At 41.5% G+C, this 11,216-nt stretch overlaps 1 long non-coding RNA gene across 1 annotated transcript; it reads right to left on the bottom strand.

Annotated features, from left to right (window-relative positions):
• Positions 1–4,334: 4,334 nt before the first annotated feature.
• On the bottom strand, positions 4,335–10,793 carry LOC148057275 (uncharacterized). The gene is made up of 4 exons (XR_015699425.1): positions 10,363–10,793; positions 6,754–6,923; positions 5,913–5,985; positions 4,335–5,711 (listed from the first exon to the last, which is right to left on the bottom strand). It is a non-coding gene; the product is annotated as an uncharacterized LOC148057275 (long non-coding RNA).
• Between the last annotated feature and the right edge of the window lie 423 nt (positions 10,794–11,216).

Raw genomic sequence — 11,216 nt, 5'->3', positions numbered from 1 at the left:
TTCTACATTGAGATTGAGTAATCTCCATACAGAGGATATTTATTTTAGTTTAGGTAAGGGTTGCTTTGGCTTCTTTAATTAACCAGAAATCCCTAGCACCAATTTTAGTGTGTCCAGTTTCACAGGATACCATGTTGAGCCTGATCCACTCGACACTCCTGCTCTTACACAATCTAAGACTTACATTGTAGGAACTCCACGCCTTTATGAAATCCCATCTCACTTACTGCATGTGGCAAAACCTCTCCTTTAGGCTGGGTTTGAACCCTCCCTTTTGTATATTTCTATGTGAACTACGTTTTATTTTGAGGGAATACTTGTGGAAAGCAAAAGACGCTAAAGTGCTGTGAATGCTCATTTAAATATAGACTTGTGAGAACACAACCAGTATTCTCTCAGCAGTGTGGGAAAGCTGTCTCCAGTATCCATGCAGCACACCAAAAAAGCTATCATGGATGTTGGGGGGGGGGGGGGGGGGCAGGGAAGAGAAATCTTTCCTTTCCTCTTCTTCATAACTCTTAAATTAGACAGCCTGTGAAAGTGGCAATAGCATGCCAACTAGCACATGAGTTATGCATAGACTAAACGAGATGTGTTTCTGACCCTTGCAAGGATTCCTTGTGTGTGTTGTGACCCTTTCTACAGGCTCTCTGGGACATGTATATGATATGTGTGGGACCTCGATGGGACTATATGGGGTCTCTCCATATATCTGCTTCATACACAAATAAGTTTCAAACACAGTGGCCTGTTTATACCTCCCACAATTAAATTATCTTTGCTAAGTATTTACAAAACATGCAAATTCTGAGAGAATCTGATACAGAAAATATGCCCTGCAGACAATTCCTCAGTTTTCTGCTGGTTCATAAATAAGTGTACAACAGCACGTCCTAAAGTGTAGTCCACAGCCAGTCAGAGTCACATCTGGTGATCTGGTCCACAGAGTGATGCCACTTTTGCCATGTTTTTAAATAAGTAATGATGATAAGGGCACATGATGATTTGTGGAAAATATGTGGTCGTGGCATGGGTCTGGGATCCCTCCACCCCTGCTCTCCCACAAAAAACAGTCCCCCTGTCTGTGCTGATGAATGGATCTAAGGGACCCACACCAGAACGCAATGCTGGGTTTCATCCCAGGAAGATTTTTTTCCAGAGACCTGAGGGATGTGCCTCCTCCGAATTTGGCTGGCACTTGCATGCCAGTACACCCTGGCTGAACTGCAAATGGAAATGTCTCGATGGAACATACCGACGGGGAAAGCCTGCAGCGGTGGTTTGACCTGGCTCACTCAGAACATAAAAATTCATAATTATCCCAGAGTATGTGGAATCCTACAAATCACCTTCAGAGTTAAAATGTCTAAGAAGGCATTACAGACGTCACAAACAAATTAACAGACATAATCAGCCAGATCATCAGCTGGTGTAAGTTGGCAGAAATCCACTGTAGCAACATAAGTTTTGTAAAGCTAACCTGAATTACGCCAGCTGAAAGACTCAGTTTATTTTTTCTGCCATTTTGCACATGCAATAACCTGGGTATCTTAGCCTTTCTTGGTTTTTTTCACTTTTTATTTTTGTATGAATCTTGTCTTTATATACACAGACATGCAAATAAATTAAAGGGTCAATTCTCCACTCCATCTGCTCTGCAGCAAACCATTTGTTGCTCTTTAAATGACAGCTGCTTGGCCCAGGAACAAGTTAGACTGCCACTGTGCAACACACGTGTGTGGTGCTGGCACAGCGGCAGAAATCCCCAGCTCTGGGCTGCCCTGCCTGCTCCCGGTCAGCCCGTGCCCTGCTCCAGCACCTGGCTCCCGGGGAGCGGGGCTGTGGGGCACTCGGGAGGTAACAGGGTTGCACTTGGGAGGTAACAGGGTCAGGTGTCACTGAAGAGTTCCCCTGAACAGGAAACATTTCCCCTTGTTATCAGGTTTTTCCCTGTTATTAGTAGCAAGGACAGGAGGTCTTGGTCTAAAAATATGCTTATGTTACAAAATAAGAACAGCATAAGAATCACCTTAGCAAAGCCTTGGACTAGTTCATAATTTCAGATTTGGAAATTCTAAAAGCTCTATGAATCTGCAGTGATGGTGCCCATAATAGGGGGCTTATAAAATTTCTGCGTTAGGAATTTGCCGCTAAGTTTTATTAATTAAAATTATCTGCTCTCACCTTTTTGATTTAATAAAATGTGGCTGGCATTCATTGCAATTATTACAGGCCGTGGTTGTTATGAAAATATAGTTGCTAGGATACCTTCATTATTTCATCCTCACATTATACTGATCTATCAATTAATGAGGAAACACTCAAGCTACTTTTCAGCACATCTATGCACATTCTGAATGTATGACTTCCCTCATCTTGTGTGACACTCCTCTGTGTGTTCACTTTCGAACCACGATGCGGGAAACAAGAGTGACCGCATGAATTTGCAAACTATAATAATGGTGCAACTCTTCCACTTGGCCTTTTCTCACCTTTGTTAAAACGAGGACAGAAAACCAGATGTCTTTACATTCAATATTTCTCAACTGAATGGACCTGAAAAAACAACGCTTTTTCAGGGGCAATTTCACAAGTCTATGCTAGCCATTATCCATTTAAAACTTTTTATCACACAATCTCAGCAATGTAATGCCTATTCAAAAATGAGATCCTGCAAAATTATATATTTCTCAAGGCAGTTATCTAATAAAGTACATGAGGTATTCTCATTAGATATGAAGAGGCAGCCAAAGCTCTGGAAATACTCAGTCCCAGAACTGAATTTGTTTGAAAGTCTGATGCAATCTGATAGACTACAATGGAAACTCACCTTGGATACACATGCTAAGCATTATCCTCTGCAGGAACACAGAGCCGTGCCACACAAAACTCCTGACACTTACAGTCTAAATGGAAATTAAATAGGAAGCAGGCATTATACAGACCTTCTGGTATACTGAATTTCACAAGCAAACCAGAGTGCGCACCCTTCACGTCATTCCCAGAGTAGGACTGGAAATTGGGAAAATATTCTGGCCAACCAGCAGTTAGTGAACACTGAGAGACAGAGAATAAACAAAAACCTTATCTGCATTTAAAGCTATTTTTTGAAGAGTTTGACCAAATATAATGCGATGATCAAGTGAACAAACAGAGCAGCTACTGACATTTTCAGACAGATCACCACATCTAAACAGCTGATCTATAAATAGTCTGCTCACATTATTGCAGCACATGCTGACCACACAGATGTGATCTTGCAAAGCAAGTACCAGAGACTGTACACAGCTGTTTTCACTTGCTTAAAGCCTGTGTGGTCTTTACTCCAGGACAAAGAAATACACTCAATTTTTTGGAAAAAAAAAAAAAAACAAACCCAAACCAAACTCCTACTGCATGGACTAATAGATTTTATACATTAAATAGGTTAATTTTGTCCTGAAAATGATCAGTGGTTCAATAAGCAAATAATGGCTCTCAAAGAAACAAGCAAAGTAGTTTGCATAAAACATTAGGAAAATATTCCCAAAGCACTCCAGAAATTTCACAAAATATTAATAATTTGACATGATTATGTATGATTTGTTGAACACACAAGCATGCTTGAGCAGACAGAAGGAACACCTACGACTGCCCGAGAGGCACTTACTACATCCAGGAGCCTGACTTTTCAGGGTGCTTTGTGTTAAGAAGTACTGAACACTCTTGGCTCTCACTGAAATCCTGGGGAGCTGAGGAGGCTCAGAGCTTGCAGAAGATGCTCAGCATTTAACAGCTCTGAAACTGTGGACCAAACTTTGGGTGATGCCAATCTCTTCCTGGGAACCTTAAGAAAAATGGTTTCACTTTTCCCATAGTGTCCAGGAGCAGCTTTAACACCCCTCTGTGCCCATGCTGCTGCTTGGCTGTTTGCTGTGGAGATAAGACAGAGCCTGACGAGAAGAGCCCCATGAGCCCCTCTGCACTCAGGGCTCCCGCTGTGGTGTCATCAGGTCGGTGGTGTGCAGTGGTCTGCTCCCTTCCACCGAGTCCCAGCCCATCAACTTGGTCTGTCACAAGCTACTTCTGAGCAGCCCCACAGCCTGTGTCAGTGTCCCGTGTACAAACATGCGCGCTGCACACCAGGAATGTGGAATGGTGATGGAGCACCCTGATGTAGGTGGCTTCCCTCCTAAGATATGGCAGAGGAAAGCCACTGATCCCTGAGCTGTCCCAGCCCGAAGCTCCGTACCCCTATATGGCTGCACAGTCCTATCCTTCACTGCATGTAATGCCAGCTCGTATACTCACTTTAAATGGACATGTAACAGAACTGGGGAGAAGGACAGTAATGCTCTGATGTACATGATAAAAACTTTATTGGCTAGCAATTGGCATGTCTGTTTATCTTCTAGACGATGAAGCTGTGAGCAAAATATATATGTAAGCTCAAGCAAGTGCTGATTATAGTTTCTGCAATGTAAATGAGCTGCACACATAGTTTACTTTCTTCACAATATTCCACTTCTTCCACTGTTCTATATGTGCTCTTTATTCTATTTGTATTAGGACATTGTCTTTCATTTTCGTGTTCTCCACCCTCCTGTTATAATCAGCTCTTCTGCCCTTTGTTTATGTCATGCCCATTCTTCTTTCATTAGGCCTTAATTATAGCCTGTGTCTATAACTTTCTGCCTTTGGCTGTTTACAAAATTGGTTTTCTGCCTCTCTCACACATACACTTCACTCCTATTCTTCTTTAGATCTCAACTGCTATACAGTCATCACCTTTTGAAAGTGCAAAGCAGGACAATTAGTCATTGTAACAAGTTTTCCAAGGCTGGAAGGTCACATTACAAGTCTTAAACTTCAGTGGTTTAGATGTTTTGAGATGCAATGTAAAAAATGTCTTTGATCTTTTTATTGCCTTGGTAAACTTTTTATGGGGCAATCCATTTACCTACTCCATTAGAGAGCTCAATAAAATATTCTGTGCACAAAAATATTGCACTTTACCAATTACATATATATCTTTGCTCTGTAAAATTTACACTTCTGTGCAAAGGTCTAAAATACTTTATGAATACAAATTATTTTAACCTCAAAGCCCATCACTGCAGCAAATTAGTTGCTACCTTATTTTCTTAGTACTTTTAATCCATGGTATTAAGCATACAATTTTGAAAGTCACGCCTGCCACTTATGAAAAATGAAGCCTTAGACCTGGTAAGTGTGCAGTTGCTGGAACTGCATATACAAGTTAGCTACTTGTGCATAAAGCCAACCAGCTCTAACATATCTCTGGTCAGCTGTTATCCATTTGTATGTCCAATTAGCCCCGCAAAGGTGTCTGCAATTTGCACATGCTCCATTCTAACAGACCAGATTTCAGAGATTAATGCAAACTCACAACACGAGCCAAGGCTAGAGCTGGAGTCACCAGTTTGGACTCCTCGTTACTAGATTCAATATATACATTAAAAGTCTAAACATATACATGATACTGGCAGTGTCATCTTCTCTCACATCCAGAATTATCTGTTTTTGAATTCTAGACAGCAGAAAGGAAATTGCTGGCAATTACAAAACTCTCGACCCTGTTGATGATGGCCCCTTTGAACTAGCTCAGCTCCTTCTGTTTGTGCCACTTCAGAGACATGAAGTAACCGCAAAGGTAGCTTCGCTGCTCAGGGAAGGTTCCCCTCCCAGTCTGAGGAGCATCTTCACAGCCCCTGTAAGAAGCACAGAAATGGGTAGAAACTGGATTATGTCTTCTCTTTGCTTCTCAGACAGTCCTTGGGGCTAACCAAGGGTCCTAGGACTGGAAGCAGCAGAGTGGTGCCAACATGGAAGAAAATCTGCCATTCCTGTCACTACTATGAGCAAGGAGAAGGTAGGGGTAGGGACTGGTACTAGCAGGAGGATCCACTCACCTTCAGCCCCTTCAGTAGTCACCACAGCCCCAGGCATCCAGTCCCTTTCCTGGTGGCAGCACCCATGGCAGATCTAGAAAAGGAGTCAGGAAAGTCACAGCTATTTTACTGCCTCAGCAATCACTTACTGTAGGCAGTTGCCTACTGTGTTTCTTTGGCAAGTTTGATGTGAACAGAAGGTCGATGCAGCCTCAAACAAACATCTGCTGACCTCATCTTTAGGAGCTGGTTCATATTTGAGTAACACACTGCCAGTTCAGGGATTGTTAAGGCGGCACTAAGCTGTCGTTGTCCCTGTGGTGCATCAAGGATTTTTTGTCCCAGCCCAAGAATATAGCCCCATTTTCCTTTCCCTTTCTCAGCCACTGAGTTGATTGGATACTTTTTCCTGTTCTTCCCTGTCTCTAACTTTCTATCTTTGCTCTACCATCATGCCACCATTCCACCACAGATCCACTTTCCTCTCTTCTCCACCTCCATGTATTTGTTCTCCAGCTGGGCCTCCTTGTCACCTCCCTGCCTCTGGCCACTGTCCCCCAGTGCCCTGCGAGCCCGCTCATCCACTCTCCATCTGCTTCATGGTAGTTCAGCCCTCCCAGGTGGTGAGTACTGAGCACGCTGCAGGCTATGCTTACTTGGCTTTTCTGCCTGGTTTCAGGCTTGTGCTTGTCTGCCTGCCTTCTCTTTTGCTTCAATCTTTTCCCTCACCTGAGTTTCCCTCTTCCCTCTCCCTTCATCTTCTCCCTGAAAGCTCAGTGCCAAAGAGATCTTTTCTATAAGCCACTGCCATGCTAGAGGCAACCATATGCATTGCCATTCACTTAGTCCACATGATACTTACCCCAGCTCTTTCCTCCTTCTTCCCCTGCTACTGCAGCATTTGACCTGCATTATAGAGACATGTTGGCTGCAAGAGGAAACATGATGGCACCAGCAGTCATTTAATTCGTTGGGTGAGAAGATGAACTGCAATTATCTCATATGTTCAACTAATGTTAGGAGGCAGGGATCCTGTGGAAAGCATGATATCTCAGAGGGTCACAGCAATTCAGAGTGTTAGTGACTTAGATACATGTGAGACTTTTATTCTCAATGCTGCCAGCATCATAAACTTTTACAAACACTGATTTACTCAGCAAACAAAAGGAAATAACAGCAGCCTAAAAAAAATTACGTCCATTAAACAATGTAACCTAACAAGTATAGCAATATCAGTGACCTGACTCTGCTATTTAAACCATGAAGATGCTGTGGTCCTGGAGGAACTGAACAATTCCCTGGCAACAGTGAGCAGCAGCATGAGGCCATTAATTGAAAGCCTAGCTATGGTCCTGCAGTACACATTGTAATCCCACTAGGCATCATGTAAAATTATTTTTATAAAGTCAAAAAAAGGATTTGAAAAGCTTAGAACCACAGGATATAAATCTAAAATTAGAGGGTGAAATTTTGCAATACTTCAGGTACTACATAAATACAATTTTAAGACCTTCGAACCTACTCTCTGCTTTACACTGACAATATAGGAATGGATGAACTCATTGATTTCAGCACTTAAATTCACATTCTCTGAAAACAGAAAACAAAGCTCAGATTTAATCTAAGGAGATCATTCTCTGTTACTGTGGCTACCACAGTATGTATACTAGATTTATCTCCAGTCCTCTTCAGTGACAATATGCCTGTAAGAGATACAGGAATTGCTTACACTCATAGGTAACATCAGCATTTTATTTAACATAGAATGAGTCTGATCACTGTCAATCCCTGATGGGATCTAGTCAGGTGAAAGATCTGGGGAAACATAACAGGCTATTTCAAATCAGTTAAACTGATTTTTGTCTGCACCTTCCCCTCCAACTCTGCCCAATAGTACTAAAATATTACCCATTAGATCTTTAGAGAAAATTTCAAGTACTGTAAGTGGCATTAGTAAAATGTATTAAGACAAGTAAACAAGTCAACAAACCTTATACTATGTCTGTATCTGATATAACAAGAAAAGCAGGGGGTATGTCTTGATCTCTTTTCCCTTAAATCAGGAGCTAGAGAGGTCAGAGTTGAAAAAAATTTCTGCTTCTCAAACAGTGTGGAGTGCCTGCGATACTATGGCATGAGGTGAGTGCTAAGCACTGTTCTCAGGTATGACACTGCAAAAGCAATAGAGGGAGACTTGTGATTTTATACATATTATGTTCTAAACAAATATTTTATTTCCCAACTTAAGTAATGTCAATGCAAACATTACTCATTCTGTAAGTCTGCTTAGATTTGCAGAAGTCATTGTTGATTCTGAATGTTATACACTAAAACTGATTTTCTTTTTGTGCCTCGATATGCATTCTTTCAGTTTTATTATGTCTGCACATCATAGAATCATAGAATCATTAAGGTTGGAAAAGACCTTTAAGATCATCGAGTCCAACCATTAACCTAGCACTGCCAAGTCCACCACTAAACCATGTCCTCAAGCACCACATCTACCCTTCTTTTAAATACCTCCAGGGGTGGAGACTCATATATCTAGAACACTGGAAAGATGTGTAACGTGCCATCTCATGCAATCAGGATCTAGGACATGAAAAGCTTGTTCAGTACGATGTTCCATGTCATACAGTCCAGGAGATCTGGCCATAAGTTAACTGAAGCATAGGCATATGTCAATAGTTGCTTGAGTACAGAGCACTGTGGTGTGATCTAGCCCATTTGCTGGTCATGATCTCATTCCCCACCATGGCCTTGAACACAACCTCTCCCCATCAACACACTTTCCCTCAGAAGTGAGTTTTGGTCTTGGTCTTAGATCTCTTCTGACCTGGACAAAGTGCACAGATGATGACTCCCCTGTTAGCATCTTCCTGAAGACAAAGGACAAGTTCTTTAACTCCTGAACAGCTTGGTGACCATGGTTTTATGGTAAGGACTTAGGAGTCTTACCCTAGTAGTATTAATACAGCATGAGGAAATTTGGTTTCAAAAGTCAATGCAGATCATCTACCCAGCTCCACTCTCATTCAGTTTCTCCCTGCTGGGTCCCCCACATCAAGTCTCTTCACAGTTCTTGAGACACTGCTCAGTCCTAACCCTGATGGTGATTTCTTTTTACCACTTCATCTTTCCAGTGCAGACTCCCTGTACGTAACGTATTGAGGTGCCAGGATTTAAAAAGAGAGTATCTGTACCGGCTTATGCCACCCTTTTCCATTCATTTTGAACCTCTTGATGAACTAAAGGTACCCTTTATATCATCCAGGAGACATGCCACTGAGTCATCTATCCCATTATATGACCCCCCCGACACTCATTCACTTCATCTGAGGAGGAACTCTATGCAGGGCAAAAATGAATCTCAGTCCCACTGTCATAAAGATCCAGCACATCCTGGGACGTGGTATGCATGTATTTATTGATACAGTAATCATGGCGAATCACATTCTCTTTCTGTGTTTTTAATGGAGACATTATTATTCTGCCCCCTTTGCCTCATTATAATAAAATCCTACCTTGGATTTAATAACTAAAATAAATCTGCTTGAGTCAGGCCAAGAGCTAAGTTAGTATTCTTCCTAAGGACCATCTTAGCTATGCAATGGAGAGATGACATTCTACATCAGCCAACATATGATAACCTATCTTTAATTTCTCTCTGCTCTGGTGCTATTATCTCTCCTCTGCCACAGCTGCATACTGCTATTGTCAGTGGTAAAGACAAGACATCTCTAATTAGAGGGCAGGATAAATTGCTTTTATCTACTTTTAACATGCTTTTACATGGCACCTGGTACACAAGTCTTAGCTAGGCAACGATAATTTGAAAAGCAAATCACTGCTTGGAGAAATATGATACATTTTAAAAAGAAAATTAAATGTATAGAATAGCAGAATCAACATATTGGAGATTGCTGAGCTTTAAAGCTGTCAGAAGTCTTGTATTCTTATGTTTTATATTGAGTTAAAATAAGCAATCACAGTCTATATACCCAGCAGTTTCTCTCCCTCTGTCTCTCTGGATGATCCAAAGAGCAAGCTGTGATTTTGGAACTATACATGCAACACAGCAAAGATACCCTTGCCATGCAGCAACTCTGTCTTCTTTGATGGTAAGTCCAACTGAACAGTTTTAAAACATGCTCTACAGGATCAGCATTGACTCATGCAGATTTATCCTTGGAATAAACCCATCCTGTACCCTACGAGTCCATATTACTGTTCTATACCATGCTTAACAAAAATGAACTAAAAAAACCACCAAATATACAATGGCAAGCACTTATCTCTAGAGAACAAAACTTATTAACAAATGATTCACCTGTACTAATGACCCGCCTGTCACAGAAAAACAAATTAGCTACTAAGGTCCAAAAATTACTGATATTTGGCTAACAGCAACCATCAAACATCAGTCAAAAATTTCAGCTGTCCATTACCTCTCTGAGTTCAGTTCACATACCTGGGAGTGCATGACTGCCGTACTAAAACCGCACTGTTCAATCCCTTTGCTCATCATCAGAAAGTATCAAGTGCTCTTCCATGAAAGGCATCACTACAGAGACATATATTCTTTATAATGCACTGTCAGTTGGCTTCATCTTCACTAGCAGAGTCAGGCAGAACTCATACTTCTAACACATCCTCCAGGCTTTTGATTACACTTCCTTAAAAATCTGGTGAGCTTGTCTGATTGTTAGGAGCTTTCGGAGATGTAAAACTTCATAGATCCAAATGGTGACTGGGCCAAATTATTTTATTTGCTATTTACTGCAACTTAGCAGTTTGGAAAGTCTATAGAAACATCCAAGAGTGACAGCTTGCAGAGAAAAGCTCAGTAGAGCTTCTGCTGTTAGTTTAATGAAAGGGAAATCTCTTTGCCTCCAGACTATGACTTCTGGCCCAATTTTCTCCTGTAGCGGTGTGCACATTACTAAGCGTGCTCACAGAGCTGTAGTCTGCAGCGCGTACCAGTTGCTGCCCATCAGAATTGCAAGTACAGCACTGGTAAAACAAGGTCAGGAAAAACACCCCAGGCTGGAACAGAGTTTTAGTCACATTGGATGAGTTTCTACTTAACAATAAAGCTAAAAAGGATCTTGTTTTCCTGAGCTCATTTGCATGAAATGTCCTGCAAAGAGAAACCGCTTGTTGTCTCTCCTCTTTATGTATAGCTAGGTAGCCTTTTATTCAATCCCAGACTGGGTCAGAAAGAAAATAAGCTGAGCAGTTTCATTAGGGCATACTATTCATTTTTCAAAGCTGCCGTAAAATATAGGAGAGATGGTGTGCATGCGGAGTCACTGACCAGAACAG

The sequence above is a fragment of the Nipponia nippon genome, unplaced genomic scaffold (assembly GCF_047370975.1).
Source record: "Nipponia nippon isolate SJK-2023a ecotype South Korea unplaced genomic scaffold, ASM4737097v1 scaffold_1, whole genome shotgun sequence".
Classification (NCBI taxonomy): Eukaryota; Metazoa; Chordata; class Aves; order Pelecaniformes; family Threskiornithidae; genus Nipponia; species Nipponia nippon.
The sequence above is the reverse complement of the archived record's forward strand: the minus strand, read 5'-3'. Positions and strand labels throughout refer to the sequence as shown.